This window comes from Daucus carota, chromosome 1 (genome assembly GCF_001625215.2).
Source record: "Daucus carota subsp. sativus chromosome 1, DH1 v3.0, whole genome shotgun sequence".
Taxonomy (NCBI): Eukaryota; Viridiplantae; Streptophyta; class Magnoliopsida; order Apiales; family Apiaceae; genus Daucus; species Daucus carota.
The window spans coordinates 32,082,754-32,107,688 of NC_030381.2; the positions used below are offsets into that span (position 1 = coordinate 32,082,754).

The 24,935-nt window shown below is 35.0% G+C and overlaps 1 pseudogene; it reads left to right on the forward strand.

Moving 5' to 3' along the window:
- The first annotated feature begins 2,076 nt into the window (after window positions 1-2,076).
- LOC108204615 (histone H3.3-like) overlaps window positions 2,077-24,935 on the forward strand; it is a 48,830-nt pseudogene continuing 25,971 nt past the window's right edge.

The following is a 24,935-nucleotide window of genomic DNA, read 5'->3' on the forward strand; positions in this document are numbered from 1 at the left end:
CTTCAGACCTTGTTGGAACCTTTTTGCTTTCTGCCTATCTGTCTCTACATAAGTTGGCACAAACCTAGCCAATTCCGCAAACTTATTCTCATATTCCACCACAGACATATTTCCTTGTTTCAACTCTAAAAAGTTCAACTCCATTTGATCTTGAAGAAACCTAGGAAAATACTTTTCTAAAAACAATTCCTTAAACCTCTCCCAAGTAATCTCAACTGTACCTTCCATATTCTTCACAGATTCCCACCAATACGTTGCTTCATTCTTTAAGTAATAACTAGCAAACTTTGTTTTCTGATCCTCACTTGCTGGAACTAATGCAAAACACTTTTCCATTTCTTTTAGCCATGTTTGGGCTGCAACAGGATCTGCTGAGCCTTTAAACTCTGGAGGATTAACTGCCTGAAAAGTTTTAAAAGTTACCCTAGGATTCTCTTGATGTTGCTGTTGTCGGGTAAGATGAGCAGTTTGTTGAGCCAAAATTTGAATGAGTTGGGCCACAGCAGGATCTACTGGGCCTATATTGACATTCTGGTTATCATTGTTATCATTGATGCTGTTGGTGCCTTCAGGATCACTGTTGGCACGAGTATGTCTTGTTGGAGGCATTCTGTAAAGAAGAAACAATTTACTTAGTCGTTTTAAATCAAATTCTCTTTTTTATAAAAAGTTTATAAGAAAACAGATTTATACATTTTTGAAAACATTTTTGAGATTGTTTAACTAAATAAATTGCATGCTTCTTTACAGAATGTAAAATATTAAAAGAAAGGTTGCAATATTATCACAAGAGTTTATGATCGGTATTGAAAGTAAAATAAAGTAAAGCAAGTGCGATAAAGTAAAGGACAAGACTGTAAAGTAAAAGATACTGATATATATAAGTCAGTGCTGGAGATACAAGCGTCAAGCGCTTTACCAAAAGTAAAATACAACAACAGCAACAACAAGGCTATCATCTAGTCAGCTCGGCTAGTCTATATATACATGTCAAAATCTGCCGACAACCACAACAACATACATATCATCTAGTCAGCTCCGCTAGTCGATATACATGACAAAATCTGCTGACCTAATACATACTACTCACTACATACTGCATCATACACACTACAATACTGACCCTCTCCAACACCTGATATACTCCAGACCTATGGGAAGTCTGGTCCTCCGATAATCTCCAGCTGCTCCAAGACCCAATGAGCCCAAACTACAACATCCCCAGGGGTACCAAACTCTGAAGTAGCTCCGTGTAGTCTCGCTGCTGCAATCCTCCGGAAAACAAATATATCCTCTCTCAACTGTCGCTCTCCCCTATTAGGATCTAAATCCCTCATCGCCTGTGTCAGCTCTCCAATCTGGCCCAACAACTCATCTCTCTCCATCAAGAGTGCCTGATAGTAGTGATAGGGTACCGAAAGAGGGGAACACGGATAAGAGGGTCCAACACCTGAAAACCCAGAAGACTCACGCTCTGGTGGAGGTCCACGGATAGGAGGTCGTACAAGGGGAGCAGGTGGGGGCATCTCAGGTGCAGGTGGGGGTATAGCCCTAAGCGGTACAGCTGCAATAGGGGTCTGTCCACTACGAGGGTATCCAGGTGGACGTGAAGGTCCAGCTACAGGTGGGGGTGTAAGTGCCCTGGGTGGGGATATAGGTACAACTCCTGGACGGGGTGGAAGTCCCTCAACCGTCGACTCTGAGTGATCAGAATGAACCGGGGTACTGGGGCCTGACATACCTGATAGTCTGAGAATCAACATAAACAAACACGTATGAGCATCTGCATCCACTACCAACATCAACCCTAAATCTATTACGAATAATCCTCAACCCCTCAACGTTCTATCTACCTATCACTCATTTCTAATCCTAAACTTCTACCCAACCTAACAATCTAGGCTTGTTTCATTGACTTAAACCTGTCGCTCTGATACCAACCTGTGGCGCCCTCCAAACCCGGGTCAGAAGTTTGGGGTCCACATCTCAACATAAACCTGTAATTCATGGTATAATATATATAGTGACCCTTAACTGTCCATGGATCGCAACAGGTTAAAGTATAAAACAAGCCACAACATAACTTTAATTATACAAACCCAAGTCCCAAAATATAAACTTAGTTCGTACAAGCTTACACGTCATTTGTGTCTCAATTCTCAAACTAATACATATATAACAAGCCAAGTGCTGCTGATAGCTTCCTCTGTCTCTCAACCGGGAATCCTGGCTTTACCACTAGTCTGAGGGTCATCGCTACCAACTTTCTCTGCCTTCACTGGAAAGAACATAGAGTATCGCAAGAGTGAGCTGACAAGCTCAGCAAGTATAACAATATCCATTTAAACATTTATCAAAAGATGATGAAAATCAATATTTAATAGAATCAATCTCAATGTCAAAGTTTCTTTTTAGAGTTTCAATTAGAATTGGATATTAAATTTTATTTTTAAAAACCAAAGGTTAGGCTGCTGATCAGTCAGACACTAACCCCGAGCAGGCCCCGCCATGCTCGTTTACTGGATCCAAGGCACACATTGGCCTAAAGTGACCACTCATCTGGTCTGACCATTCATTTGGTCCCTTTAAGAAAAACTATCCAATTCTATTATAAATCAGGATGAATAACAATATAATGCAATAAACAGAATCCTTAAGAACATGATTAAATTTTTGGAGCAGAAACAGAATTCATTTCAGCAATATCTTTAAGATATTCTACAATAAGAATCAGGAATAATTCCACGAGTCACAGGATCAAATATAGCATATCTGGATTTCAAGTGAAACCATAGTCATGGTCTGTATGAAAGAAGGTTTCTGGTTTTATTAAAGAATTCACATGTCAAAAGGGTGTTTTCAAGTCCAAAGAAATTAGGTTATTGAAAAGGAATCACAATTGTGGGGTGTATGGTATTCCAGGTATGATTGACTTCCAGTCAATTGGTTTGGATATCAAAGGTGTGTCAGAACATTGAAATAAGGTTTATATGGTGGTTATCCAAAAATCTCAAAGTTTGAAGGTTTACAATTGAATAAGGTTTCCAAAATAGATATCAAAGAATCAAGTTAATGGCTCAAGAATCAATGAATGAATAGTTCAAGTGATAGTCAAAGAATCTAGTTGATGGTTTAAGAATCGATGAATTAAACAATTCATGATATGGCTCAATAAGTGTCATGAGTGAATCAGAAAGCTAGCAAAGCAATCACATCAAGGATCATATATATATAATTGAAGGAAAGTATCAAGGAAACTTGCCTTATACTGACGATTTCAAATTTCAATAGCTCCTGCTCGATATACTATACTATATCCACTTGCTTTCTCCTTTATTACGCCTCGCTTCTCTGCTAATCATCACAACTAATTATCAATATGTGATCTCATACTAGTCTCATCATCTTACATTCGAAACGAACTTTTATCTACCCCTCGTTTCACCCAAATCCGATTTACGGATCAAAAGATATGTCAAAAATAATTTTATATCCATCACGTAAACATATAACATATCCGTCAGATAGCACATAGCACATGTCACATAAAATATTTAATAAAATATAATTTTCAAAAGAAGTTTGAAGTCAAATGGATTTTTCTGGTATTTATTATGAATTTTTAAACATTTTTCGGAATTAAAACGGTCAAAGAATCATTTTATAAATAAATAATCCATTTCTGGATACTCGAAATCAAGTCCGAAATCACTTGAAATCAATTAACGAGCTTCAAACATATTTTAGAATAATATTTTAAAGCTCAAAACTATTTTTCGGAATTTTAAAATCATTTAAAATTATTTAAAATAATTAAATCTAATTAATAAATCAATTAAAATCAATTAATAATTAATTAAAACAATTAATCAATTAATAATTAAATTAATTGACTAATTATAATAATTAATTACTAATTAAAATTAATTAATAAATTAAATCAGATTTATTTTTGAATTAATAAATAATTAAAAACAATTTTTGAAATTAAAATAAATGATTTTCGAAATTAAAATTAAATAAATAAAACTTTTGAAAGATTTTGAAAGTCCAGGGTCTAAAACGCAAGAAATCAAACTGCAGTATAACCACTGCATCGTTTTCATAACTCCAGGTACCAAACGGTAATTTTTGGCCGCCGGCCGACTGTCAATCGCCGGAGACGGTGTCTCCGGCCACCTCCGGCTACCAGAATGTGCAGATATGCACTAGACGCTGCCAGGAACTCAACCATGCAATCCGTATCTTCCATAGTGGCCGGAATCGGCCGGAAAAACCTGAAACAAACTCGCCGCCGGCGAGTCGTTTCTCAGTTCCCGGCGACCGATTCCGGGATCACACGGCCACACGGCCACCACCTACAGATTCCTCCCTTCGTGCTCTTTCTAATGGTACTAACCACACATCCTCTAGATTCCTAGATTAAAAACGCCCAAATTCAATTGAAAACATTCAAACGAGCTATGAACCCTAGTTCTTCAAATTCGAAAATCAAACCCAATTTTAAACGTGTTATGAACCTCCAAATCACACATGTGATATACCAAAATGACCAGGAGAACATTATCTACAACATACAATCATCAAAACACATAAACCACTTCAAAATCAAAAAGCCCTAATTTAAGCTTATTTAATTCGAATTAATAATTCAAAATCCAAACCCACCTGATGATTTCTGAGTGTTTTTTATGATGAAAATGGATTCTACACGTCGAAACCTTCGATTTGGATACTTGAACACCAAAATCTGAGTCCGATAACGCGTCCAAATCCTCGTTTGAATCTCAAGAACACGAAGAACTCTCTCGGGAATTTCTCGGTTTTAACTGGTTTTATGATTTTCGTAATAAAATAAAGTACAGTTAAGTATATTTATACTTATGAATAATTAGTACCCCTTTGAATCATATATGGCATGAAAATACAATGTTTAATAGCTTTATACTAATAAAACGGGTCCAATCGGTACCGGTTTTCGAGATAATCATCAAACGGGGCTTTTTAATCCGTCATTAGTATGCGGGTCCCACCGTCATTATGACAAGATAAGGATAAGTATAAAATAACCAGTTTCACGTTTATCGAGACAACTAGATAATTATCTAATACCGAAAAACTCCGCCGGACCGGCTCCGGAACAAACCGTACTCAGGATCGAAAAAATCAAAACATGAAAAATGTCCGGAATGTTCAAATTAAGCTAAAGGTGAATTTTGTTGAAATTTTCGGGAAGTAAAATCTCGGTACCGTTGTAGGTTGACGGTTTTCGAAAAATCAAAATAATTAATAATTAATTAAAATATACATAATTAAATCCATAAATCAAATATAAAATCATCTGACAATACATAAATCGATATGAACATATCTAAATAAACTATATTTTGTACTGAACATATAAAAATTGATATTCCTCAAATTTAATCAAAAATACTTAACTAAATTAATAGTACAGGAACCAATTAATTCACAGAAATTCATATAAAATTCATATAATATTCATTAATCATTCAAATAATTACACGGATAATCCCAGATGTTACAATATTTGCCTAGAGTACCTTATAAAACTTTGAATTAATACATATAATATTACTTATAAGCACTTAAGCCATTCTTATAAAATAGTAAATATTTAAAAATGTTGAATACATCATCATACAAGAAATAGATGAAAATTCCTCATAAATTAATTAATACAAGAGAGGCAAAATCAAAATTTTAAATAGAGTTTTTAAAAAGCAACTCATATTAGAGCTGGGGTTTGAAGAATTTAAAATATATGACTAGACTTGGATGAAGAAGATTTTAATTGGTGATGAAAATACTTGTATGTTTAATATTTTTCATGTATGACATTATAACTTTCATCCACCGTTAGATTAAGAGATTCTCAATCCAATGTGAATGCAAATTACACCAATGAGAGCTCAAGGTTTTATTTAACTATCCGTGCCTAAGTACTACTAGACTACATAAGCACCCTAGGATTATAATTTTTATCCACGGTCAGATTAAGAGATTCTCAATCCAGTACAAATGCAAATTACACCAATGAGGGCGCAGGATTTTATTTAACTATCCGTGCCTAAGTACTACTAGACTACATAAGCACCCTAGGATTAAAAAGAAGGTAACAAACACTTCACTCATGGCCGTCAGATACAACAATCGAATCACAGTGTTCATTGTAAATCATCCCTCCATTGACCTATATAAACACAATTCCACACCACCCCATGTGTATTCAGAATCTCGTCAGCACAACTAAGAAGTGAAAAGTAGAGTACAAATCGCACAGATTTAGTTGAAGATAAGAGAGGCAAGCGACTCTTTTTACTTAATTTGTCATTCATTGTGTGGGATTTCTCTGTGTGTGTGTGTATGCATTTGTATATTTATTCATACCTTGCTACTCTTTTGATGTATACATAAACATCTTTATTATTAAAAATATTTATCAACCTGATTGATTTTAATTTATTGTGTACCGATGGCTCGCAGCAAGCAAACTGCTCGTAAGTCTACAGGAGGACTACATGTTCCCCAAAAGCATCTTGTTCATAAGGTATGTAAATGGTATACAACAAAAGTAAACAGTTGGTGGATTCAATTGTAAAGAATGATATTTATTTCATTTTCAACACTTCAGGCTGCCTGTATGTCAGCTCCAAGCACTGGTCCAGGAAGGAAGCCACACAGATACCGGCCTCGAACTGGTGCCCTTCGGTACATTTTACGCTCTTGTGTTACAATAATATATCAGTTAATACATTTGTTTCGTTATATTTACTGTATCCTTATTTGGTGCAGTGAAATCCGTAAGTATCAGAAGAGTACATATCTGTTGATCAGGAAACTTCCATTCTAAAGGCTTGTACGTCAAATTGCTCAAAACTTCAAGGTAACCAAGTTAGTGTTTGCTGCCTCTCTCCCCAATCCTTTTGTGTTAATTTATTGACATAATGGTGATCTTGTTTTTGCATAAACATCTTTATTATTAAACATATTCATCAACCCGATTGATTTTAATTTACTGTTTACAGAAGGCCAGCAAGCAAACTTCTCGTAAGTCTATGGGAGGACTACATGTTCCCCGAAAGCAACTTGTTCCTAAGGTATGTATGGTATACAACAACACTAAACAGTTGGTGGATTCAATTGCATTCGTTGGCAAAGAGGAACATGGCAATGCTAGTAGTCGTGGCAGTGGCGATGGTGGTGGAAGCAGTCAAAAACAGGGGAACTCGAAGAGGAAATTAGTGAAAACCGAAATAGAAAATGCTAAAATAACAAAGAATCAGATTGCTGAGAATTCATATTCTGCATTTTGAATTAAGGATGCAGATGGTTGCAACTTAAGAAAGTTACGCATGACTTGGACTCATTAGCTTCACAGAAAGTTTGTGAATGCAGTTAACATTCTCGGAGAAATAACATTCTTTATAAAGAACGTGATTAACAAAGAATGTGTTGCAACTTAAGAAAGTTACGCATGCTTAAACAATCAGGTTAATCACATTCTTTATAAAGAATGTTATTTCTCCGAGAATGTTAACTGCTTGCACAAACTTTCTGTGAAGCGAATGAGTCCAAGTCATGCGTAACTTTCTTAAGTTGCAACCATCTGCATCCTTAATTCAATACGCAGAATACGAATTCTCAGCAATCTGATTCTTTGTTCTTTTAGCATTTTCTGTTTCTGTTTTCACTAATTTCCTCTTCGAGTTCCCTTGTTTTTGACTGCTTCCACCACCATCGCCACTGCCACGACTACTAGCATTGCCCTGTTCCTCTTTGCCAACGAATGCAATTGAATCCACCAACTGTTTAGTGTTGTTGTATACAATACATGCATACCTTAGGAACAAGTTGCTTTCGGGTGATTATTATTATGCTCTTGTTCAACACCAACCATTTAAATAAATATTAATATTCTATCAATAATCCTTCATGCATTTAATAACTTATCCAAACATATATAAATACATGATAATAATTTAATAATTTATGTGCAATCCATGCTAAGCGTGTGACTATCATGCCCAAGGAGGCAAGGACCTTCATTTGGCTAGAAGGATCCGGGGTGAACATGCTTAAGCATGGGAACGTATCTCAACTTAGGATTAATAGAGTAGTAGGTGATCTATTATCTTAATTTTTGTTGTACATGTAGTCTCAATTATGATTAAAGAGAATAAGGTTGGTTTTTTTAACTTGCGGTGATTTAGTTAAAAATTATTCCAGGAATGCAGCTTTAAAGACTATACTCATTTGTTCAAAACATATGTTCCTTTAAAATACATTATGTGCCATGTATCATTTCATCTATAAGAAAACAAACTGAATGGTTACCAGAGCAATTTCTAAAATTTCGTTTCTTTCAGTCAAAATTACCAATTGGCTAATTATACTGTCGATGCTTATTTCAAGTTTAAATTAAATGCAAGTTCTAAGAGTGTTTTTGAGGGCCTAACCAGGAAGCTAAAGAACCCTCTAAGTCTCAGATAAATTAATTCAATATTAGCGCTATGCTATACCAATATGCAAAAGATGTAACTGGAATAAGTTGAACCGAAAAGCAATGCATAACTGCAGCATACAAAGATTAGCAAAGCCATACATATACATAAGAAACCAGATGTGATTATATGGTCTTAAAGTAATATCGGGCAGCGACAGCTGAAGATAGTTGGGCAACAATAATGAACGTACTTGTACCTTTGCAGGAAAGTAGAAGTGCAGTACTCCGGCCTGTTATTTGTCGCTTAAGAAACCCCTTCAGCATATCTTCCTGGTTTGAACACATGAACAGCTTTGCTTACATCAAAGGATTCTGATAAAGACTACTTCTTAACTTCCAATAACATCCTTCTTAACTTCTCTCGCAACACTAACCGAGAGTCACGCGAGACTCTGTCCAACAAGAAAAAGGGACACGCCATGAGACTAATTAAATTCTATATAAAAACTAGAGCTGTTCACGAACCGAGCCGAGCCGAGTTTTGACCGAACCGAGCCGAGCTTTAATATTTTTTCTGACGAGCCGAGCCGAGCCGAGCTTTTTAATCGAACAAAAATTGTGTTCAAGCTCGGCTCGTTAACTAACGAGCCGAACACGAGCTTGTTCGCGAACAAATATGAGCCGAGCCGAGTCGAATCGAGCCGAGCCGAGCCAGAAAAAAAATAAGGACAAACCGCTAGTTGACTCTTAAAATAGCTAACCTAATAATTTCAATTTTTTTTGAAACTTTGTTTATATCACTAAAATGTATATATGTTAACATCCATACAGTTGGATCGGTAAAAAAATATTTTTTAAAATATTGAAACACTAAATTAGGATTAAACTCTAGTTAGCGGTACTAGTCAAACTTCTACTTGCCTGTTAAAAACCAAATAAAATTATTATTTCCTAAAATTTTGTTTACATCACTAATATATATATATATATATATATATATATATTATGTTGAATTCTCAGTCCAATAACATATATAAATTATAAAAAAACCCCAAAAATATTACATTTTTTCGAGCTTTAACGAGCCGAACTCGAGCCGAACGAGCTCGAGCCGAGCTCGAGCCGAACATACTAAAAGCTCGGCTCGAGCTCGTTTACTTAACGAACAATTTTTTGTGTTCGAGCTCGAGCTCGTTAACTTAACGAGCCGAGCCGAACGAGCTCTTAACGAGCCGAGCTCGAGCTTGTTCGCGAACAGCTCGGTTCGTTAAACAGCCCTAATAAAAACCATGTTTGCCTGTGTTTAGATTATACCTCCCCGGCCAATCTCCGAGGACCCTCTTGTTTGCATCAAGAGTGATGTTCACAAACTCCTGAAAAATGACATGTTTTTCTTCAGAGGATCCGGCTGCAGTACTAGAAAATGATATTCAACATAAGAGGAACTTAGTGCAGCTTATAACAATCACATTACTGCAAAAATTGGAGTAATCTTCTGATTAAACTAGAAAGACAGCTTAAACTAGAACCAAAGCTCACATTAAACTAGAAAGATAGCTGACATAATGTTTGCGTTTAGAGGGCTCCTTCTTTTTCGGAAAGAACAATTGATTTGTTTGTTTATTATTTGAATATGATTACTTAATTAGGAAACAAACTTATTAAAGGAATTTGTTTATAAATATCTGCTTCCTTTATTTTGTTAATTAAGGTGCAAATACCTGATATGATCTTATAATTTTAATTTTCATACGAATTTATTTGAGATTTATTTAATGTGATACTATTTAGTTTCTTGTTTGTGGTTTGTGTTTTATGACAGCTCAGATATCAATTTTCTCTTATATACACTGATGGAGCAGAGGCCAATCATCTATATATTGAGAAAAGAATTGATCAGAAGTGAAAAAGTGAAGGATGGAAAACTAGCTCGATCAGTTTTTTTTTGACAATACAGGCTTATATGCCTTACAAATTAGTATTTGTTCTAATAATTCTCGGGGTGAGCCAGAGTCAAACGCGGGTGTCCCGGGAACGGAGTTTGAAAAGGACAATATACCCATGATGTGTGTTTGATTAGTAGTAATTTTTACCAAATTGGATGTCAAAATTTTTGTGTAATAATAATTTGGCATATTTTTTTAACATTCTAGATTTGGGATTTTTATTAACTTTGTAACAATCGTACTGCTCTTTGTTGCGGTTGTCTAGGCATGGTTAGACTTGTGGTTGGTAACAGTATTAGTACTGTTTTTGAGATTTGTTGGTGTTGAACCTTTAATGGTGGATTAGTATTCTTTTCAAATGGTCATGTCAAGTTTTCTTTATTCATACTGTTGCAATATATGATTATAAAGTTACCTTAGAGGTTGCTTTTGCTATTATAAATTACTTAAATATAATTTAAATATCATTGCCACAGGTCGTATATAGCAATATTTAAACAAAAAACAAGCATTGCAAATTTTTGTTGCAATAAAAGAACAAAAAACAACATTAATGACTTAAATATCATTGCTATAGAGGAAAAGTTATTGCAATATGTGGCTCTAGCAATGATTTGAACTTATTGCAATACATGTGTAAATTCATTGCATAAAGGACCCTATGGCAAGGGGGCAAACTTAACGCTCGATTTTTTGAAAATCATTGCCATAGACGTTGTTGGAATGATTTTTTATACTATAGCAAGCATTTTCACGGGTTGCTAAATGCAATCTATGGTATAGTGATAAAGTTGCTAATTGTCCATATCAATGTTGTCCTTATCGATCAAAAAGTTGGAACCGGAGAACCTATCATAGGTTTCCACCCCATTCTCCCATCAAACTTTTAATTCGTCAATCATCGGTCTAAGATAAACATTCAAGTATTTTGACGGATCCTTAGGCTTGAGAATATGGAGACGCATAAATATGTATGGAGCCTTCGTGCAAATAGGCAGGTGAAGGTTTAAAACAACCGCCACCACCGTCCAACCTATATAATTTCTTGCCTGTGCATCATTAAAGAGATCAAATCCATCCGTAGAAAGTCCAAGTTTCACATTTCCAATCTTCTTTGAAAATTCTAAAAACCTACGATCAAATAATTTCCATATCTCGATCCGTCGGGTGACTTAATTCATCTTGAACCACATTTCTGTCATGGTGCCATTTCATACATTTTATAGTCTTCTCCGGCCATGAACAAATGTTGCAGTCTCGGGGTGAGAGGAAAATAGCACTCAGGGTGAGAGGAAAATAACGTAAGACCTTTCGTGAGATCTTTTTTTTTCTAAGATTTTTTGGTTCTTTATATCAACTTTCATTACATATATCACAATGCGTCTTTTCGTTATTTTCATTGTAAAATAAAATACAATCATTCTCAAAAGAATTTATCTTTTCATACAAATTCAATCCCTTCAGCATATTTTGCACATTATAGTAGGTTTGAGGTACTTTATGATATCTAGCAAGACTTTGTCCAATGAGTTTAAGAAACTCATCAAAATTATGCTTGTTCTTGAAATGAAGTAACTCATTCTCGAACTCAAAGCTTGTATAGTTGACATTATTTGGATAAATTGGTTTTGAATCACTATGCACCATCTTGTAAAATTCTTTTGCCACTGGACTCACTTCATCCTCCATATTCTCACAAAACCTATTTGCCTCTGCAAAATCTCTTAACATATCATCACATCATATACATATCATCATCCCCATGATCACTAACATTTCTACTACTCGTTCCGGCATTTTCCTCCCATATTTTCTCCCCATGCGCAGTCGATTTAGTATATCATTACATCATACCATATTGATACAAATCAAGTTAAACGATAATAGGAGTCTTGTAATGTTGATTTTTATGTTTCCACAAGCATACCGAATAATCGCACCATTTCTTCCACAAAGATTCTCACAAGCAAAATTAATGAAATCGTCAAAACCATTTTTTTTATTCATTCGTTAAATATCTTGACTCATTAAATTGATTACGACTAATACAACTACAATCAGATTCCATATACAATAAATACACACATTAAATTTATTTAAATACAATTCAACAATAATACAATAATAAGATATACTACAACTATGTGTAAATATATCACAACCATGGAAATATGAGAAAACCGTACACATTTAATTAACAAACACAAACATATATAAATTATGAATGACTAAAACATGTTCTTGAAGTTTTATGAAGATTACATATGCTAATCATGAGTTTGTGGAAGAAAGAAAGAGGCAAAAAGAGAGGAAATGGGGGTAAGAGAAGGATTGAAAATGGGAAACAATGGCTACAAGAAAGTAAAGGTGGTTAGGGTATCTATTTTTGTGCGGCTATTTTCGATTAGAAACGGTCAAAACTAAGTGAGTGATAAAAAAAGGTCAAAATATATATATTCGACCAAAACTAGTCGACTGAGCATAATCGACTAGAGCGAGTTGAAAATATATTCTCGACCATTTTTGGTCGATTATATATTTTTGACCAGATAAGGTCGAAGTTATTGAAGGGTTTCAAAATTTTTACAAGATTTTCAATTGGAAAATGCGGCAAAATTCCCGTTACAGATACATTTTTGATCAAATCAGCAGGCGGGAAAAAGTGTGGAGAATAAATTTCACCACCTTATTTCGAACACCATTATATTCAACTAGTTTTAGTCTCTTTAAATTATTTCGATCGGCTAATTTTGATAATGTTTATTTAACTGTTAACGGTAAAATTTGAATATGGTCGAAATCAGCAGCTTTTCTTGTAGTGGCACCACCATGCTTACACAAATAAAGACTTCTAATCTAAAACAATTAAAGTGGTCACACAACTATATCTGTTAATCTCTTTGAAGTATCAACACTCGTGGAACATGCTTATACAAAAAATCACTTAAGGGGTTGTTTGGTTCGACTAATTGTGGAATCAGGTATATGTTTAGGTCATTTCAACCCCATACCCGGTATTTTGTTGAGAAAAAGTAATTTGAAACTCATTCCTCAAACCACCAAAGTATAAGTTTTTCATACCCAGAGGGGAGGTGGGTATGACACTATTTTCATTTCTTTAATGATTTCATGTAAAATTTAATACGAATATAAATCAATGATCTAAAAATAAATTAAAATTAATAATGTAAAAGTATTTTATATCAAACATATAATATAAAAAATGATATCTTAATCTCATACCACCTTAACCCGATTCCTGATTCCAACCGTATACCACTATCAGAACTAAACAACCCGTTATAGTAATTCAATGATCATTTTATTAAAACTGTTTTATTATCTCTTGAGTGTTAACACCCTCAGAAATCCAATGATGCTCTTTCGCACTCAAATTCAATTCAGTTAATTGCGGTGTGTCCCTAACAGTATATCTCTTGATTATACTTCTATTTGCATCGAATTAATTCATGATATTGGTTGATTATGTAAATTAATATTAAATCTATCAATTAAATTAACAACAATCAATCAAATCACACTATAAAATCATGCCAAGATCAAAATACAAACATGTTTACTTTTAAGTCCTAGAACACGATACTCGATAATAATTAAATAACTTAACCAACTAGAATAATAAAGAGACATAATTAAACAAACAAGGAAAAAGAAGAAAATTATAAAAAAAAAACCTTAACCTTTGTTGTTGTCATAAAAAAAAAAAGCTTTTGTTCCTGAATAAGTCTCTCTCTAACCCTACTGAAAATCTCTAATCTAATAAGATACTTAATGAAAATCTGATCCTATCTCTCATCATTAAAGTATTTTTATGTTTTAATCAATATATATACAAATAAAATTTCAATATTTAGTAGGATTATGTTTTATTTGTTCCTCTGTTCACAGGCTTTTTCGGTAGGATTTGGCTTATTGGACAGTCTCTAAATTAAAGAAAACTTCCTAAGCTTTGCATGAACTGTAAAACACAAATAAATTAAAAATTAAAAATCCAAAAATATTACATAATTGTTGCATCATGCATTTAATCACTTAGTGCACATCATTTAGATTTTGATTTTTGTTTTTAATTTTCGTATCTTTAATTGTGGTGATCGCTCGAGAACGCAAGGTACGTTAATTTCTACTTTTCTCTCTAGATTAGGACACGTAGTGTAAAGCATCCATAATTGCTTACTGCTTTAATTATCTCATTGTCTAGTGTATCATTCAAATAAAGTTTAAGGGTCCAAATCCGATATCTAGAATTGAAGATATGGTCCAAACAGTACAATAATCGCGTATAACCCAATAACTCCAAATTCCCATAGAATTTAGCTCCCAAATAGCTATATTTCCTCAAATCCTTCTCAAATTGGAATCATTTATTCCCTACAATAATATATTAAACAAATATCCAAATCAGTCACAATAAAAAATAGAATAAAATCAAATAAAAACATATATAAAAATATATTATATCAACAACCCTTCAGATGTTGACATCCATAAATTCCAATATTCATTTTGCTAATATTGCATGGAAACGGTCATGTTGAATTTTTTATTTAATACAGAGAACAGTAAAAAACTTTACTATTTTCTATCTATTACAAGGTGATCTCCTAAAGGCTGGTTTGTAAATTGGCTAATAGAGCAGGAGTAAAATTATGCAGAGAAACATAAGCCGGTCTGAAAGGGTAAATGATCAATAGAAGGTGGATAGAATCCTAGTGGCATGTCCTACACTACAACAAAACAACGTATTTACGACGAAAATTAAGCTAACAATCTGTCGTAAATTCCCATGTATTATTATTACCTTACAAAATTAGTTACAAGTAAAAAAATATTTTTAAAAACAAGTAAATTAAATTTTCGAAGCCTTCTACTCTCGAGTAAAAATCAACATAACATCCGTACGGTTGGATAATCCAAAATAATTTTTTTTTATAAAAAGTTTCATGTTTGGAAATTTTTTTGATTAAAGGCTAAATAATTTGACTGCATTTTACTACAAAATCCACACACCATATAAAAGGCTAATTTTTTAAAAAATTTGTTTTAATCAGTCTTAAAATGTTACAATAACATCACTACAGTTGGATCGTCCAAAATGATTTTTTTTAAAAAAATAGTTTCATGTTTCGGGTAAATATTCGATTAAAATCTAAGTAATTTGAACGCATTTGACTACAAAATTCACACACTAAATTAAAGGCATATTTTTATAAAATTTAAAATTATCAATTTAATACGTTACAATCACATCCGTACGGTTATGACAGAATGAACAGATTCTGTCATAAATTTGAATGCAAAAATACCTTTTTTCAGTAATTTTTATTTAACAATCTTTTTAATTATTTTAATAAGTAACTTACTACTGAACACCACTATCCGTCGTAAGTTTCAATGTAAAAACGACGACCTGGAACCTTTTGATTGTTTTCAATTAAGGGAAAATATTAAAATAAGGAAACTTATTCCGTCATAAGTTTGGCTCACTGAAAAGGTGTCGTAAGTTATTCATCGTAAATGACCCTATTTGTTGTAGTGAATGTTTGCGTTTAGAGGGTGAGTGAGGTGAGTTTGAGGAGACAAGTGAGTATAAAAGTGGCGAGTGAGGTAAGTGTGTGTGGACAGAAATGTAGCTATCTCCCTCATACACCTTTTTCTATTTATAACAAGGAGGAAAATTGAAATACTTATTATATGAGCGACTAAAGAATCTATGGAATTTGTTATTGTGATTATTTGAATCTAGTTTATCTAATGAAGGATATTCAACCCCTTGAGAGGTAATATTGTCTGGCAAATTCATATATGTAAGGTGGATATGTATGATATTTTCTTTCCTGCTTTTTTTTTCTAGATGGGCCGCGTTTCTATGGACCTTCAATGAAGTCTGGTTACTTTGATCCGCTATTGTTATGCTTTGAAGGTTCTTGAAAAGTAGAAAATTGACCTGTGAAGATGAAGATCCGAATGTTGGATTATTTATTAATCTAAACGTGCTTTATTTGTTTGTTCAGTTTTAGTTTGAATAAGTTAGCTGGATTTTATGTTTCAGTAGAATGAGTCGTGGGGTGGGTGTTCAGCTTTGTTGGGAAGTAGTGGAGATAAAATAGGTAGCATTCCTATTTTGTAGTCAGGTAGTCGTTTAAGTATTTTGCATGAACTTTGTTGGTAGTTATCTCTTCAATTATTGTAATCTTTCTTCCAGTTATGTTAGAAAACCAAGTCTGCAGCAGTTCTTGTTCATACACTTTGGCTTATATACAATATCTGGTATCAGAGCCATACTCCTACGCGCACATCACTGAAATCATGGAAACAAAGAAAAACAAAGAGAGCTCGTTTGGCTTAAACTACCCAACCCTGACAAAAACAAATTACACGGCCTGGGCTATGAAAATGAAAGTTTACATGCAGGCACACGGTGTATGGGAGGCGATTGAGTCTAAGGATCCTAAAGCGGTTGTTGAGGACAAGATGGACAAACGGGCACTAGCTGTGATTTACCAAGGAATACCTGACGAGGTGTTACTATCTCTCACAGAAAAAGAGACAGCCAAGGAGGCATGTGAAGCAATCAAAACAATCAGCCAGGGTGCAGATAAGGTGAAACAGGCAAGAGCTCAGACTTTGAGAGCAGAGTTTGAGTCACTTACTATGAAAGAATCGGAGCAACTTGATGATTTATGGATGAAATTGAATGGTTTGGTGTCAAACATTCGAGCATTGGGGGAAAAGATTGAAGAAGCGTATGTGGTTAAAAAAATTCTGAGAGTTGTACCCACCAAATTCCTGCAGATAGCGTCAACTATTGAACAGTTTGGAAACTTAGAAAAAATGTCTGTGGAAGAAACAATTGGCTCCCTTAAGGCACATGAAGAAAGGCTAAGGGGTAAAACAGATAGTAGTGGTGGTGAACAGCAACTTCTCCTCACAGAAGAAGAGTGGGCGAAGAAAGAAAGTGTTGACAGACAGGTGCTTCTCACATGAGAAGAATGGCTGAAAAGAACGAACAAAGGGGGAACACGTAGTGGCCATGAAGCTCGTGGGAAGGAATTTGTTCGTAGTGTAAGAGATAGAAGTGAGGTAAGGTGTTTTAACTGCAGTGCATATGGACATTATGCGGCAGAGTGTCGAAAACCGAGACGAGATAAAGAACAAAGAAACGAGGTGAACTTGACTCAAACTAATGACGATGAACCTACTCTTTTGTTGGCAAAATGTGATGATAACAAGGGTGAACTGATCCTGCTAAATGAAGGGAATCTGACTCCAAAATTGAACACTGCTACAGATGGGAAAAGTGAAGACTCAAACATGTGGTATCTTGATAATGGGGCTAGTAATCACATGACGGGCCAGCGTTCAAAGTTTACAGAGTTAGATGAAAGTGTAATTGGACGAGTTAAATTCGGTGACGGTTCCACAGTAAGCATACAAGGGAAAGGATCAGTGTAGGATATAAGGCTGGTGTTTAAACTATTACGACATATGTATATAATATGTTAGACATGAAACTGAGAAGATAAACACACATAAAAGCACACGTCAAAAACCTGACTTCATATTAGATACTGCATGCAATGCTGATATATATAACCCAGCCAAAACAGAGTTGGCCTTGAATGAGGAAACTAGAGAAGTAATCTAAACCAAACTAAAAAACAATCTAAATCAACTAACTCCTATAAAAGCTCTACTTCCACGCTTATTCATCTTCATCCTATGCAATCCCCGCTGAGGTAGTGATTCACAGAGACATGCACGCAGATAACTCAAAACAAATTAAAACATAATTAAAAAAAAACTAGTTTAAGATTAATATCCAACAATCAGTACATTTCATGACCAACAACGGCCAGGTACATGTTCTCGAGGAGGTATATTTTATACCTAGTATGTGCAACAATATAATTAGCTTGGGTCAGTTATGTGAAAGTGGAAATAGAGTCGTTATTAAGGGTGAGTTTCTATGGGTGTACGCTGTAAATGAAAATCTCTTGTTGAAAGTAAAAAGGTCCACAAATAGATTGTACAAGGTAATCATCAAAGAATTCAAGGGCTTATGCTTATTGTCAAAGGCGGAGGAAATCTCTTGGCTGTGGCACTCGAGATTGGGTCATGTTAATTTTCAATCTATGCTACTCATGTCAGAGAACAGAATGGCACGTGGACTACCCGACCTCACACACCCAAAAGGTGTTTGTGAGGGATGTTTAATGTCAAAGCAAGCATGACGTCCGTTTCCATCTCAAACTGATTTTGCAGCAAAGGAACGACTAGAATTAATACACGGAGACATCTGTGGCCCGATTTCACCACCAACCCTAGCTGGTAACAGGTACTTTTTACTATTTGTTGATGATATCAGTCGTGCAATGTGGATTTATATGCTTAAGACCAAGGACGAAGCACTATCTCATTTTAAAAGGTTTAAAGTGTTAGTAGAAAAGGAGTCGGGAAAGGAAATTAAAGTGTTGAGGATTGACAGGGGTGCAGAGTTTTACTCAAGCGATTTTAAGAACTATTGTGAAGAAAGAGGCATAGTTAGTAGAGCTGAACAAAAAGACCGGGCATAAAAAGCCCGTCTAGATAGGCCCGATAAAAAACCCAGATAAAGCTCGGATATAAAAAGCCCGGATCGATCCAAGACTGGCCTGCAAGTCCTTACAAGGCCTTAATTTTTCAATAAAAATCTGGCCCGGCCCAGCTTGGTTATAGCCCAGATAAAAGCCTGCCACCAGGCCAGATAAAAGCCCGCTGAGCCTGGACAAAAGCCTGGTCCGGCTCTTCAATTTTCAGAGATATCCTTGCGATCCAGCTCTTCGATTTTCCACAAACATGTAATCACACAGGGCAGCAATGAGTCCATAAATACTTGGTCAAGCTCATAAACAATCTAAACTCTAAAGACATTTTATGCAATCTAAATTCCTCAACACCATCCAAGAAAATATCACTAACAGGTCATTTCATAATAATAAAAAAAGAACAAACAAATTAAAAACATAATATTAGCAAGCAAATTATGCAAACTCACACATTTAGCAGACTCGAACTCTCGCTACCAAGAGCTCAAAGTTCCACTTTTTTACAAAGGCCAAAAGAAGATACAAAATATATAAATAAATAAATAATAAAATAATAATATATGCAATTGATCATGCACATAAAAAATACCAATTTCATATACATCATATATGTAAACAATCAGATCATACAAGAACAATCATATACACACAAAAACCAAACCCTAATTTAAATCTTTCGACATCAAAAGCAAGACATATTATATACAAAACACATCTGTCTAATATTCTGAGAATTCATACCACCTACGAAAAATCAAACTCATCGGAGATAGAATCAATCAGAACCTGAACATCGAAATCTACCCGAGTTTCAAGGCTTCGACGACGTCGCAGGAGATCCGAACTGCGAAGCACGCCTTTCTCCTCATAACAATACTCTTGAGCCGATTTGTTGAGCAATTGGATGAAGATGGGTGGATCTCCTCATAACTATTAGTTAGACACTTTACAGCACCCTACTCCCCACAACAAAATGGGGTCGTAGAGCGCCGTAACAGAATTGTTGTGGCCATGGGAAGGAGTTTACTGAAGGAACGGACTATGCCATCTTATATGTGGGGGGAAGCCATGAGACACTCTGTGTATTTGTTGAACAGATTACCCACTCGAGCTCTATCGGGTGCAACTCCCTACGAAGCTTGGACAAACGAGAAGCCACGGGTAGACTATCTAAAGGTTTTTGGGTGCATAGCATACATGAAAATTCCTAATGTACACGTAAGAAAGCTGGATGATAGGAGTAAATGTGTTGTGCACTTGGGAAGAGAGCCAGGAACCAAGGCTTATCGTCTATACGATCCCGAGACAGGGATTGTACATATCAGCAGGGATGTAGTCTTCGAAGAAGCTAAGGGATGGAAATGGAGGACTTCTGAGGATAGTGATGCATCACCTTCATCAACGTTTGTAGTAACAGGGATTCAAAGTGGAGATGGGGTTGGAGACGCAGAGGATCAGCATACAGTGACCACACCACAGCCACTGACACCACTGACTCTAAACTCAAACCGAGCAAACACAAGATGACGCATACGATGGAAGTGAACCACCAAGACACTTCAGGTTAATCAGTGACATATACAATGAGACTGAAGAAACTGAAATGACAGAGGAACTGTTACTGGCCGGTGTCGATGAACCAACGACTTATAGTCAGGCAGTGAAAGAAAAAGCTTGGAAGGTGGCCATGGATTGTGAAATCGAAGCAATAGAAAGAAAAAACACCTGGGTTTTGACAGATTTACCTCCTGGACATAGGGCCATTGACTTGAAGTGGGTCTACAAACTTAAGAGGGACACAAGTGGTGCAGTGATAAAACACAAGGCACGGTTGGTCGCGAAGGGATATGTACAGAAGTACGGGATTGATTTTGAAGAGGTTTTTGCTCCTGTAACGAGGCTAGAAACAGTGCGTCTTTTACTGACCCGTGCAGCTAAAAATGAATGGCAGGTTCACCACTTAGACGTAAAATCAGCGTTGTTAAACGGCAAACTTGAAGTGTATGTAAATCAACCGAGGGCTACATACAGGAAGGAGATGAGAAGAAGGTCTATAAGTTATACAAGGCCGCATTGTATGGATTACGACAAGCTCCGCGAGCTTGGTATGCACAACTAAACAAGTGCCTTGAAAGTCTTGGATTCACAAAGTGTCCAGTTGAGCACGCTGTATACACGAAGCGAGAGGGAGATGAATCTTTGATTGTAGGAGTTTATGTTGACGACTTAATCATCACAGGTACAAGTGTGGTTAATATAGTTAAATTCAAGAGTCAGATGAGTAATGAGTTTGAAATGTCAGACTTGGGAAAGCTATCATATTATCTGGGCATAGAGGTCGTTCAAGGAGATGGTTATATTGAGCTTAAACAAGCTGCTTATGCTAAGAAAATACTTGAGAAAGCAGGATGTCCGACTGTAACCCAGTGAAATTTCCAATGGAACCAAAGTTGCAAATGCATAAGGATGAAAAGGGTAAGCCAGTGAATGCTACGGAGTTTAAAAGCATGGTGGGCGGCTTGAGATATTTGGTGCATACAAGACCAGACTTAGCATATGCAGTTGGGGTGGTGAGCAGATTCATGGAGAGACCGACTACTTTACATCAAAATGCTGTTAAGAGAATCCTTCGGTATGTAAAGGGAACTCTGAATTATGGACTGGTGTATAACAGAGGTCGTGGAAATTATTTGTTATCTGGGTTCTCAGATAGTGATTTGGCAGGGAATGTCGATGACAGGAAGAGGTGGCTTCCTACTTAGATGACAGTTTGATAACATGGGTCTCTCAGAAGCAAAGGTGTGTGGCGCTATCCTCTTGTGAAGCTGAATTTATGGCAGCCACCGCTGCAGCTTGTCAAGGGATATGGTTGCACAGGTTGCTTAGTCAAATAACAGATGTCAAGCCTGGTCCTGCTGGAATATATGACTTGTATCTGTATATCTGTTTATGTTCACAATTTCTCCCCCCTTTTTCCTGTGCTAGCTGCTGTCTTTATATAGACCTTCCGGCACGTGACTTGCTTGTGGCTCCTTCGTGGGCTTATTCTCTTCTGGACTGTTTCTCACCATGGGCCGAGGCCCAACAGGTCCAGTGGTTATTTACATCGATAACAGGTCCGCTATCGATCTGGCAAAAAATCCAGTATTTCATGGTCGCAGTAAGCACATAGATGTGCGTTATCACTTCATCAGGGAGTGTGTTGAGCAAGGCACAATCGTTATCAAGCATGTGAGGACAGAGCAACAGAAGGCGGATGTTTTGACAAAGGCTATGGCAGTTGCGAAGTTTGAGAAGATGTCTAAACTCCTGGGTGTTAAGGATCTCAGTCACGTTTAGCTTACGGGGGAATATGTTGGATTATTTATTAATCTAAACGTGCTTTATTTGTTTGTCCAGTTTTAGTTTGAATAAGTTAGCTGTATTTCATGTTTCAGTAGAATGAGTCGTGGGGTGGGTGTTCAGCTTTGTTAGGAAGTAGTGGAGATAAAATAGGTAGCATTCCTATTTTGTAGTCAGGTAGTCGTTTAAGTATTTTGCATGAACTTTGTTGGTAGTTATCTCTTCAATTATTGTAATCTTTCTTCCAGTTATATTAGAAAACCAAGTCTGCAGCAGTTCTTGTTCATACACTTTGGCTTATATACAATAAAGAGGACACCTAAAAATCATCAAATTCGCTCAAACACTTAGAACTCCAGACAGAAACTTTTGTGATATTTGAGAAATAAGAAAGTGGTGTGAGTGAGCTCTCTCCTCATTTCAGGACAATATTAGCCGAATAAGGTTCCCGAACATGCAATTACACGTTAAAAGCTCACCATCCAAAGCCCAAAAATGAGAAATCTCATGAACTAAGAACATTATGGAACCTCGCCAAGCAACCAAAATGAATAAATTTTTGAAAAAGACATAATAACATAGTGTTATCTTCAAAATTCATCTAGGAGAGAAAAAGGCTAGTTAAACTAAAGAAATTTAGGCCCAAAGCCTTTTATTCAAAAAAAAAATTAGAAACCAATCTTGAGGGATAAAAAAAATTACTTGTTCATAAGAAAAGCCAATCAAAGGCTCATGAATACTTGGCCCAATATAGGTGCACAAATGAACTAAAGCAAATAGAGTAATTGAGTCCTAAAATTTTAAAACTAACTCAAGTCGAAAAAGAATCTACACGGTGTTGATTTTGAATTGATGGTAATGATTATGAGATGAAACTAATATATAGTTTAAAATTAAAAAAAAAAACAAAACAAAACTTCTTAAATGATATTCAAAAGCCAACAAATGGGGTACAATTTATGTTTGAAAACACAAAATAAGCCATCAATACCGGAATAATGAATATATTAGTTCAAACATCATATTAACAATTTTAATTTTGTATACCTTTTTCATGTAAATTTTACATATGAGAGATATTTCCAATTATATTAAAAATAATATTGATTGTGTTATGGACAATATTGTATTACACATAACTAAAAGTCAAATTTGAATATTGATTCAAACGTGAATAATAATTATTATGGAAAACAAGTATAATCTTTCAAAAAGATATATATAGATAAAATGGGTCAGTTCCAGATAGAACCGTTTAAACTTAAAACCTTAGAACTATATTTAATAATCATTAAATGATGTGTGAAATTAATTAACATATGAATGTGTTTTAATATAGTACATATTTAAATATACATGTCCCAATCAATGCACATTCTTAATTTATATTTGATCATTTCAACAATAAAAATACATTTTATATTTAATTCAAATATCTCCGTAGTGTGATTCAACAGAACTCTAAAATACGAAGAACTGGAGTGTGTATGTTTAATTATTTTATTATTGTCTATATGTATTGCAACAGAATTTCGTGTTTTTAATATTATATGAGCTAGATATGTACAGCATTAGAATCTCGTATTGTGTAATATTATATGAGTCAGATATGTACTGCAGCACAACCTCGTGCTTTGTAATACTATATGAGCTACATATGTACTGCAGCAAAATCTCATTTTTTGTAATATTACATGTACGGCAACAGAATCTCGTATTTTGTAATATTATATTATTAAAATTGATTGAGAATCACATGTTATAATTTTGATTTGCATTTATAACAAAGTGCATATATATTAACTGATTATTATGACGATTAGGTAGTAGTTAATGATTATTATGATCTGTAGTAATGATTATTATGACGATTAGGTAGTAGTTGATGATTATTATGATCTGTAGTAATGATTATTATGACGATTAGGTAGTAGTTAATGATTATTATGATCTGTAGTAATGATTTACATATAAAGATAAGGCATCATAAATAGCATTAAGTTGTAATTTATATTTATATAGCTAGGCAGATCATGACCATTGAATTCATTTTTCATCTGATGGATGTGTGTGGTCCTAAGTTCTAATTTTAATATTGGTTTTAGTTTGAATCTCACCCTAAAATAATATCTTTATAATTTTTATCATTTGGATATTATTTAATTATATGATAATAAATGTCGTAGAAGGGTAGAGAAATTCTATAAATTGGATATAAGTCTCAGATATCTTACACTTGAGAAAATTATAATTATAGGAAAGGGACTGTAAAGGGAAATTTAAAATGACCAAAAATAATATCATAAGAGTTGTAGTTTTGATTATGATTCAGTTGATAATGGTTAATGTTGTAGCAACAACTCATCATAATAGCGGTTATGACAATAAGTTATCAAGAAAATGCTTAGCCGATTGTATCAAGAAATGCGTACAGGGTGGAGTTCTTCCACCTCTTTGCTTTCCTTCATGTGTAATAGCTTGTTCTCCCGAATCACATTCAGATACGGCTATGAAATGTACTTCTAACTGTGTCGAATCCACATGTTCCAAATATATTGGCTTAGGTAATTA